The 10,776-nt window shown below is 41.2% G+C and overlaps 2 pseudogenes; both read right to left on the bottom strand.

Moving 5' to 3' along the window:
* Nucleotides 1–1,081: 1,081 nt before the first annotated feature.
* LOC140526142 (actin-related protein 2/3 complex subunit 2 pseudogene) lies at nucleotides 1,082–2,205 on the bottom strand (annotated as a pseudogene).
* Nucleotides 2,206–7,367: 5,162 nt separating this feature from the next.
* LOC140522778 (calcium-binding and coiled-coil domain-containing protein 2 pseudogene) lies at nucleotides 7,368–10,764 on the bottom strand (annotated as a pseudogene).
* Nucleotides 10,765–10,776: the final 12 nt, after the last annotated feature.

Here is a 10,776-nt window from a genome sequence, read left to right as displayed (position 1 = left end):
TCCCCCACTCCACCCTCACTCCAGCCCCTTGATTATCACAGAACAACCTGTTTCCTTTTCTTTTCTAGAGATGGACAATGGAGGTATCCTTGAACTCTTGGGAGATTACCTCCTCTTGCGATATAACCCAGAATATTTTATTCAGCCCTTGTATGAGTAGTGGACGCCCTGCCTTGTAAATTTCAGCTAAAACAGAATCAGTACGAGGTACTTTCACACACATCGGCATTCAAAACCTATTCTTCATTTAGATGATCAGCTCCAGAGGGGTTGACTTCAAGTTGAAGTATATGTTCAGTGTCTGTAGTATTCATTGATAACAGTCTGTTTAAATAGTTATGGAAGTGTTCAGTTCACCTTTCAAGGATCAGGACCTTTTCACTTATCAATGTGACTCCATCAGCATTGAGTAATTGAGATGAACCACAGGTCTTTGGTCCATAAATAGCCTTCAGAGAATTCAATTCAAAGTGCTTTGGATTGTTACTATCTGCACAAAGCTGAAGTCTTACATGAGCAAAAAATCCTGCATCTCTCTAAGTTTCGCTTGTATTTTACTTTTAATGGAATTAAACGCTACCTTCTCAGAGATGGATGAAGTATGCTGCTGGTAAACCTTATGGAGCTCTGACTTTTCTTTTTGTAGCTTATGAATTTTTTCATCATTTTTGGCAAATCATTTTTGATGTTTGCGTTTTTCTGGCCCAGATAAGTAAATGCAGTGCAGTACACAAATCTCTGAAAGCTGCCCACTCCTTTTCTGTTCCACCATTGCTAACCATGTGTCAGCTCAACTTTCCTTCCAAGTTGGCAATAAAATGGTCACACACAGAGAAGTGCTCTCATCTGTTGACATTGAGCTTGCTAGTCTTCATCTCGCCTTGGAGTCACAACTTTCGTTGAATGTGAATGTGTAGCTTGGAGAAGATAAGTCTGTGATCAGTCCAGCACTCTGTACCACACATCACCTTTGTCACTCTCACATCCTGTCTGTCTCTTCTCCTTACAATGACATAGTCTATTAAATACCAATGTTTACAGCAAGGATTCATCCACAAAGTTTTGTTTTGTTTTTTTTAGGAGAAAAATAAGTTAATATTGTATTTCCTGCAACTTATTACCAGTAACGTATTGCAAAGTGAAACAGCTTGGAAAGAGGGTGAGATAGAAGGGAGGGAGGTGGTGGTGGTGAGGGAGAGATAAAGAAAAACAATTAAATTGATCAAAGTGGAATTCTTTTTTTTTTTTTTTTAATTCTTGGGAACTATGAAGTCCTTGCAAGCACAGCTCGATTCTGCAGATTATTTTCCAAACGTGTACAAAATAGAATCAAAATGGGAGAATTCCTTTAGAATCTGGAGAGGTGCAATATTAAAAGCTACGATTATTCGGTAGCAAGCGCTCCAGCCTTCTGTTGTCAGTCTCCTACTCCTTCTGTTCCCATGAGTTTAGCGGGATGAAAATGTCTTCCCTGTGACTGTTTTCATTTCCTTTTTTTCTGCATCTGGGCGTGCACGATTCAGCACCTTGAGGAAGTCAGATGTTTTTGCCCGCATTCTTGTGTGAATATAAGCCTTAGAGCATTTGATGTGATAGTGCAGGTAATCCCGGAATGTGTGAATCAAGTTAATGGTGTTGTCTCTGGCATTAGGATTGGCATGGCGGGGGAACAGCACAAAAGTGATATAGACAATTTTGTCTCCTACAGTGGCATCTGTGTCTTTCAGTTCTAAAGGAGGTTGGTTCCCTGTGGCTGAAGAGGACCTGTGGAGCTGTGTGGCGAGCCCTGCGTCCTTCTTTGAACTCCTGCATGAACACCTTTCCAGTCACCACATCGTCATCGTCCTTAAATACTGTGCTAAAGACAACGGTGACTCGATCCTTCTTTGACTCAACGTACATGGTCTCATCATCTCTGTAATGGATTTCTGCCCTGTTCTCGCCCTCCTTTCCCTCTTCCTGGAATGTGAAGTATTTCTCAAAGACGGAGGCAAAACCGTTTCGTGTCAACACTCCAGCCTGATGCGCGGTGGAGTCCTTTGAAGCAGGTAGGTTCTCGAGGTCATACAGCAAAGAGACATTGTATCCTGCTTCTGGACTTACCAAGAAACGTCCATACACCCTCTTCAGCAACTCCTCAGCTCCATGTGCTTGCAGTTCCTTGTAGAATTTCAAAGGAATACTCACCATCACTTTTGTCCCCTTGGGATTTGAAGTATGATAAAGGACTCCATCAAAGTCTGCAAATGTTACTTCTACCGCCTCTGGTTTGTTTCCGGCGGCCGCGTTCTCGAGCTTGAGCGCGAGCTTCTCCTCAGTGGTGCGGGTGTTCACCTCCAGCAGGACCGTGGCGGCGGCGGCTGAGGGGGCTGCCCCGGCCGGGAAGGAGAAAGGGCGGGGGAGGAGGCGAGGAGGGAGCCGCGAGGCTCACCCAGACCCGGGAGGTAGGGAGAGGGAGCGGGGCTGGGGGCAGGGGGCAGGGCGCACGCCTCCACACGCGCAGCGGCTCGGGCCCTCCTCCCCTGCCCTCCGGCCTCGGCGACCTGGCCCGCACCCGCCCGCCAAGCAGCCGCCGGTCCGCGTCTCACCGAGCGCCCCCGGTCCCGCCCAGCTCCGGCTCCAGCCCCGGCTCCAGCCGGACACTCCATCCGCAAAGTTTTACGGCACTTACGTAAATGGAAACCAGGGCTGTTGGTGAGGTCTGACATGCCAAAGTCTTTAGCAGTAAGTGGCCATGGCTGTTACCATTCCAGGCTCCATTCCTCTCAAGGACTCCAGGCCATATCTTATGGTCTACTTCGTTCTGGCAGTAAAGTCACCAAGACTTATGTCCTCTTTGTCCTGTTCCACCTGTGACACATTAGTCTGTGCCCTTGATGAGACAGCCTTGGTATTGTTACAACTGTATCTCTAATTCTTCATCTCACGGCAAATGTCAGTAACCATGAAAGATAAACTGCAAAATATTTATAATATAATTTTGTTGCAACACCCAAACATCTCTAGGTTACCTTAATAGGATGAAAGTATGAAAGAACTTAATGTTTTTTTTAACATTCCTATTCTAAATTTGGGGATACTATTTGTTTCAAGTTCCTATTTTAAATAACTAGGTGAATGAGTTCTTTGATTTGCCATCTATCTCCTTGTTAAATGGGACACCAAGTCTGCACAGTACCTTCTCTTTTCTAGGTGATATAATGACTTATACATACTTATATTCTCAAAGGGGGAATAGGACAAAGATTTGATGTGATAAAAATGTAAAAGTTTAAGTTTCATATCAACTTTATTTTGAGAAAATCAATAAGACTCTTTTCTTAAAAAGAAATCGAAGTTTGTGGATATAACTGGCTTCCAAGCATTTCTCAGTAACAATGACAAAAATACAAGTAAAGATAATGTTTCTGGATGATATACTTTTAATTTTTTTCTTTTATCCTGAAGATAATTAATTACAATTAAGAAGACTGAATAAGTAAAGCACTGATCACCCTTAAGGTTCAATCAGATATACATAGATGAATTTTTTGTTGTAAAAGCATTTTTTGCTTTCATTCATCATTAGGATAAACAGACTTTAATTATGTTTTAGTATTGTAAGTTCTCAAAAATTAATTTTGGATTTTACATATAAAATTGCATTAGTAACAAATCACTCCCCACCCCTCACCCCCACTTTAAAGTCTCTGATAATATTAAAAGACAGAAAGTTTCATTTTACAAATCAAGACTTCATGGATCCTTTTAATGTTTCATTCATCCTGTAGATGGTATTAATTGTATCAGGGACAGAGGGCAGATAAAGATAGAAAAGTGAAGTGGTATATAAAACCTGAAATTCTCTGAACTCTCAGGTGAATTATGGGTTCTTAATTGGATGTTCTTATAGTTCTGTTATTAATAAGGTTAACTCCATAAGACAAGAGCTGGTTTTCACCAAATTAACTAGTTACTGGAAGAACAAATGAAAGAGATTCAATTAGGCCTTACTAAATCGTATGAGGTCTTATCACTAGCACGTTTTAGCAGCGTTATCTAGGAACTCTGCAAGTAACCTGGAGCCAGGGAAGCAAATGAAATAAGGCCTATTCCAGAATTCCCAAGAGAAAATGTTGCCCAGGATGTGATGGTACATGATGCAGCTAAGAATCAAGAAGAAGCAAAGTTATTAATGGATATTTGGAGTGGGTTGTAAGGGGAAATCTGTATTGAGGACATTTCATTTTTTTCATATAAGTCATCATTAATGTTTCCTAGTACTTGTGGTTGCCTAATAAAATATGTGGTTCTTTAATCTTTGAGGTATTGTAGACCCTCCTATGATGAAAGCAGAGCAAACAGTGATGGGAAAATTTCAATTTTTAAAATTATATTTTATTATGGCTTTTCTCTTGAACACCGTGTGACTCCTGAAACCTATTTCCTGTTAACCTCAACTGGCTTAAAAAAAACAAATGGTGAATAGGGCACCCACCCTGGAGTCAGGAAGACAAAGTTCAGATCTGGCCTCAGATATTTGATACAGGATGTGTGACTATGGGCACATCACTGAACTTTTTGTATCAAAATTGGTTTGGAAGCCAATTTTTGTATCAAAAAAAAAAAAAGAGTCTCTGAATCAAGGGAAGGTTTTTGACATGTCCAAGATAAGAATTCAGATGAGAAAAAGAAAAGAATACAATCTCTGACCATTAAGATTTTATTAGTGGAAGAATTTCCCTAACACTGAGGCTTACTGACATATAAATTCTTTCCTCTCAATTAGCCAACTGTGACTTCTGTAACATGAAGCATTATAGCTTTTATAACTGCAGGATTTGGCAAACTCAGTGTTTATTCTGTAATCTGACTTACTTTACCTACTGAGTCTATTTAACTGTTAAGTGTTTAACTGTTTACATTTCCTTGGGAGATGTAAGAGATTATGTTCCTGTTCACATTTGTTCAACTTTTATGGCATTGAAGGAATAGTAGGATTAGGAATTGAACTTTAAAAAAACATTTTATTACCTAAAAGAAAATGAGATTGCAGTATGTAAACGAATGTATTTCTTTGTCTATTTGACATAATTTTCTCTGCAAAGACTTAATCATAAACTCTAACCTTTTTCAAGGCTTTTTATTTTAATCCTGAAGTTGTGCTTGAGCATAAGACCTGAGTTTTTAACCTCTATCATATCTATGTTATGTTATGGTAGATTTATTTCAGCAACAGTAACCTCCTGCACAAGCTCAAAAAAGAGATATTTCTGTCTAACTGAGTTCATAGGCTTTAGCAGGTTGCCAAAAGAGTTCTGGACGCAAGAGGTTAAGAATCCACTGCCTACAGATTATCAATAGCTGGATTTCTCACCACTTCAAACTCGACTTGTCCCAAAATGGGCTTACCATATTTCTCCCCAAACCTAAATGGGCTTCCCATATTTCTCCCCAAACCTTCTCTTCCTTGCTGCCTAGTCTCCAGGTCCCGTCTCTCCCATCCTCTACTCAGTTATCAAATTGATCTTCCTAAAACAAGTTTAGGACACCCTTCAATTCAATCAACAGGTATGTTCAGGGAAAACCAATACCTTGTATGTGATGGCTGCTGAGCCCTTTTCAGGGCTGTTTTCCACTTTTGGTGTCTCCCTGTTCCAACCAACTCTCATCTGTGACTCCAAAAAGCTGAAGCATGCACAGCAGCCATACCACCCTTTCGGTGGATTGACCAAACCAGGCTGAGGGTAGCCAAGGGGTATCAAACCCATTGGTGAGTTAGAGAGGTGTCTACCCCAAGCATGTGAAGACTTCCCCTGGTGGAATGGGTGGATGAGAACAATTTTTTCCAATGGTCATGAAGGCAGCTGAAGCAACCAATGTTGAGGGCTTAGAGCTTGGTTAGACACCAAAGACACTAAGGTCATCTACTGCATCCTGAGTTATCAATAGTTGTCTTGATTCTGTACTGCCACTGGACTGTGATGACTCTGGAGGAGTGAGTGAGGCTGATGACTTTGAGCAACTCTGCCTCACTTAAATCCAATTTATGCATGAATCAAAAGAAATCACCCATAATATTATACTATTATACCTCAAAGTCCTGTGGCAACAGGCAAGTGATGAAGCAGCAGGTGCGGATACACTAGGAGCTGTAGTCTCAACCCTGAACACAGACATCCCAGGGCATAGGGTCACTGGAAGCAGCAGTGGAACTCCACAGCCCCCAGGGTGTCTGAGCAGCCTTTTAAGGATTGCACTGCTCACCTCCTGGTGTGAGGAAAGGGGTTAGAAAAGCTGCCCTAAAAATTGTCTGTTTATCCAACCCTGTCCTGATTACCCTGGCAAGTGTCGAATCCCACTCTGGGGTCAAAACACAAAAAAAATGTACAAAATGTACAAAAACATCTTCAAAGATGCTTCCACTAATCAGTGGATCCTTACTGTCTTTAGGATAAAGTATAAAATCCTTTGTCTCTTAAAACCCTTCATAAATAGTCTGCTTCATACCTTTCCAGTCTTCTTATACTTTAGTGCCTTGATGTACTCTTTGATCTCTAACACTCTATCCCCCAGCTTCCACCATTTACACTGGCTGTCCTTCATGCCTGGAGCACATTCTCCTCTTAACTTCCCTAACATCTTTCAACTCTCAGCTAAATTCCCACCTTCTGCATGAAGTGCAGAAGTCCTTCTTCCAAGTCCTTCTTCATGTCAGTACATTCCCTCTGAGGTTATATTCAATGTTTTTCTGTAAAGTTCTTGTTTGAACTGAGAATGCTGTTTCCTCTCTTGCACCCTTAGCTCAAGAGCAGGGCATGTTTTTTGCCTTTCTATATATTCTCCCATATAAGCAGAGTGTCTGGCTCACAGGATGCTCTCAATTATTTTTTTTTTATGTGAAAACACAACTTGTGATTTCAGGGTCTTGATCAAAGCCACCTTCATTCATTCAGCCTCTCCTGTGGAATTCCTGCTGTTATCTCTAAGCTTTCCTCTGCCATGACCATCTCCTAGGTGCTGCTAAATGCATCTCTAGGGTATCTCTCATGTTTGCTCTTTGTTTCTATTTCTAATTTTCTACTACAGGAGAGGCCTTTATTAATGCCCCCTGAGACTAATGTAGTATCCTCTAATACGAACGTCTCAGACTATTGAAGATATTATTAAGTGTGTTCTGCTAGGTGCTTTTCCTAATGAATTAGTATTTCCTCTTTTTATTTTATTTTATACAGGCCTTCTAGTTTTATCATCCAGTGTTTTCCAGACTTGTTTTTTACATCCCATTTCTCATATCTCATAGCCATTTCCCCCATAACCACTATGTTTTTACTAGGTGCTTTTACTTTTCCTTAGCAATCAGGAATGAACAGAATTTTAAGTATCCATTATTCTTGCTTATTCAGAACTGAAATCTGTGCCTGAAACTGATCAAGGTGGTCAAGGCTAGTCTTCAGCCTGCTGCCCATTTTCTGAGGATACGTTCTGGTTTTGCTCTTTAAGCTGAACTGGTTCTGTCTCCCAACAGCCTTTCCATCCTTTCAGACCCTCATTCTCTTCATTCAGTCCACTGATCCTCTGCTAATCAGTGGTGTCTGTCAGAGATTCTTGTCTCCCCTGTAGTTCCCAGGCCTTTTGGAGTTCACCCTACATGTCTTTCTGTTTCTGGAGACTAACACAGGTGCCTCTCAGCTCCTGGTTCTGTTGGTGCAGTTCCTGGTTGAACTGATCAGTCTCCTCCTGCTCCTCTCCCTGAGTGGTGACCATGAGCATGTCCTCCTCACTTTCTGGATGGAACTGGAAAGGGACACTGACCCCCCCAAAACAAAATAACACCATTGACCCTGGGAAGGTAGGAAGCTTTAAACTGTACTTGGTGCTGCAAAGACAATTTGTTTTGGAGGGCGGCAAGCAAAGCAGCCCCCATAAAGATGTCCTATACTTCGGTTGTCTTCCATCCTCCCCTAAAGATGCCAACAGTCTTTCTGGTAGAGAATGAAATGCTGGGTGAGGATGTAATGGCATATGATGTCTCCTCTAGGGATATAAAATTTCTCCAAGTAGTTAACGATGATCTCAAGGAAATGGCAGTGATCCAACAGGATGGCTGACATTGGAGGTTCTTGCCTGTCTCTCCCATGTTGGGTAAGTCTTGCAGCAGCCACAAGCAATTGTGTTGCAACAACAACCAGGGCTAGGGGAAGGACGGGGAAGAGGAGGCAGGGACCACCATAGGGTGAACTTCTTTGCACCCACTCCACCCCTAAATCTACTATTCTTAATGAGGGCATCAACATCCTTCCTGTCATCCATGTCTGAAGCTTCTACATATCCAGTCACATGCTAGTTTTCTCTGTGTGTGTGTGTATGTGTGTTGACCCCTTCTGATTCAGGCCTCCATCACCTTATGATTATTGCAAAAGTATCCAAATTGTCTCCCCACACCAATCCATCATTCACACATTAGGGACCCCCATATATACTCAATAAGCTCCAGTGCTTCCCTATTACTTCCCTTTTCAAAACATACAATTACATTTTGGTTACTTAAGATTTTCTAACTGCAAATGCTGTTTCTTTTGCTTTAAAAAAAAACCCAACATATTAATTTTTTCTTTTTACATTACCTTCATATATGAATACATCCTTCCCCTCCCCTAACCTTTTAAACAATTATTTAAAGGAGAAAAAAACACAACCAAAAAGCAGTCAATACAGCAACTGTGTCTGATGATGTATATATCAATTCATACCCATAACCCTCTGTTTCTGTAGTGGAGAGATGTCCATTTCCTCACTTTTTTAAGGGGCCCAAGTCTGGTCATTAATATATGGCATTCAGTTTTGTAGATTTATTCCTTCCATTTATATTGTTATAATTATTGTATACAATTTTTTCCTGGTTTTATTTCATTCTGTAATAGTTAATGTCTTCCATCTTTTCTAAATTCTTCCATTTCATTAAATTTACATAATACGATATGGTTTCTCCATTAAGGAGTCAATGAGCACTCATCTTGTTTCTATTTCTATGGTGCCATAAAAAGTGCTGCCATAAATATTTTAACCTATATGTATGTATGACATTTTGTTGTTGTGAATGTGATAAAAGTATGTATCTAAGACTGAAAGCTAGCATGACTTGCAAGGGAGTAACACAAGTCACTGTCACAATAAATGACAGGGTAAAGCCAGGGGACTTCATTTCCCCACTATTTTGGGCAACATGCTACCCATAGAAAGATTACTGGCTTTGAAATCAGAGAACATTAGTTCGAATCTAGCCTCTGACCTTTACTACCTTGTGACCTTGGTCTCTGGCCTGGGCCCTCTTCTCTTCTTCCTTTACATTATTCAGCTTGGTGATCTCTTCAGCTCTCACAGATTAAACTATTATCACAAAACAGATGACTTTCCTATCTCTTTGTCCAACCCTAACCCCTTTCATGACCTGTGTTCTCCCATCTCTGATTGCCTGTTGGACATTCCTAAAATGGATGTACACCAGAAATCTTACACTCAACATGTCAAAACTGAGTTTATTACTTACGACCCCCTCCAACACCACCCTTTCCCCATCCTCAGTTCTCTGCAGCTATGGAAGGTACCACCTTCCTCTACAGTCCTACAGACTCACATCCTTGTCAGCCTTGACTCTACACTCTCATCTCCCACATCCTCTCATTTGTCAAGTCCTATCCTTTCTACCTATTTCTCACATACGCCCTCCTCTCTCCTCTAATATGGCAATCACCCTAGCCCAGGCCCTCCTTACCTTAGGCCAGAACTATTGCAATAGCCTGCTGAGGGGTCTCCCTGCCTCAGTCTCTCCCCACTCTGGGCCATTCTCTACTCAGATGTCAAATTACTCTTTCTGAAGTGCAGGGATTTCCTAAAGACTCGTGATGGAAAATGCTGTCCACATCCAGAGAAAGAACTGATGGCAGCTGAATGGAGATCGAAGGACGATTTTTACTTTCTTTATTGTTTCCCTGTGTTTTCTCTTCTGTTCTGTTCCTTCAAAATATGACCAGTGTGAAAATGTTTTACATGACTGACTTGTATGGCCTATATCAGATTTCGTGCTATCTTGGGAAGGAAGGAGAAAAGAAAAATTTGTAAGTCAAAATCTTATAAAAAATGAATGTTGAAAATTGCCTTTACATGTAACGAGAATAAAACAAAATACTATTTTAAAAATAAAGTGCAGGTATGACCATGTTATTTTTCTATTTGACAAACTTCAGTTACCCACTAGTATGAACAGGAACAAAAAGAAAATCCCGTTTGACATTTAGACTGTGAGCTCCTTCAAGGCAAGGACCATTGTCTGCCTTTCTTTGTATCCCAATACTTAGGACAGTGTCTGGCACACAGGAGGCATTTAATTAATGCTTACTCAACTGATTTGACTAATCTTATGGAGCTTAACCTTCCTCATCTGGAAAATGAAGGGTTTAGACCAGATGAACTCTGAGGTCTCTTCCAACATTGTTTCTGTACAAAAAAGGAAAAGTAGATGAGCGATCTTGGGCACGTCATCCCTCATCAGCCATTTAGGGAGCTATTTCTCTCCCCACATCTCCCCAGCTCCCACTTACTGCTCTGACAGTGACAGGCTTCTGCATTCTCCAAAGAGGGAGAAGAGCCCAACTTGGATGCAGAGCAGAGGAGGCCCAGCATCCTCATTTCCACCCACACTGACACTTCTGCTACTGGTCAAGAACGGCCTTCCATAAACTTCATTAGGTAAAGGTGAGTTCTGGGCAACCCCACCCCTTCCATGGAAATGAATTA

Source organism: Notamacropus eugenii, chromosome 2, assembly GCF_028372415.1.
Source record: "Notamacropus eugenii isolate mMacEug1 chromosome 2, mMacEug1.pri_v2, whole genome shotgun sequence".
Classification (NCBI taxonomy): Eukaryota; Metazoa; Chordata; class Mammalia; order Diprotodontia; family Macropodidae; genus Notamacropus; species Notamacropus eugenii.
Note: the sequence above shows the minus strand (reverse complement) of the source record. Positions and strands in the feature narration are given on the sequence as shown.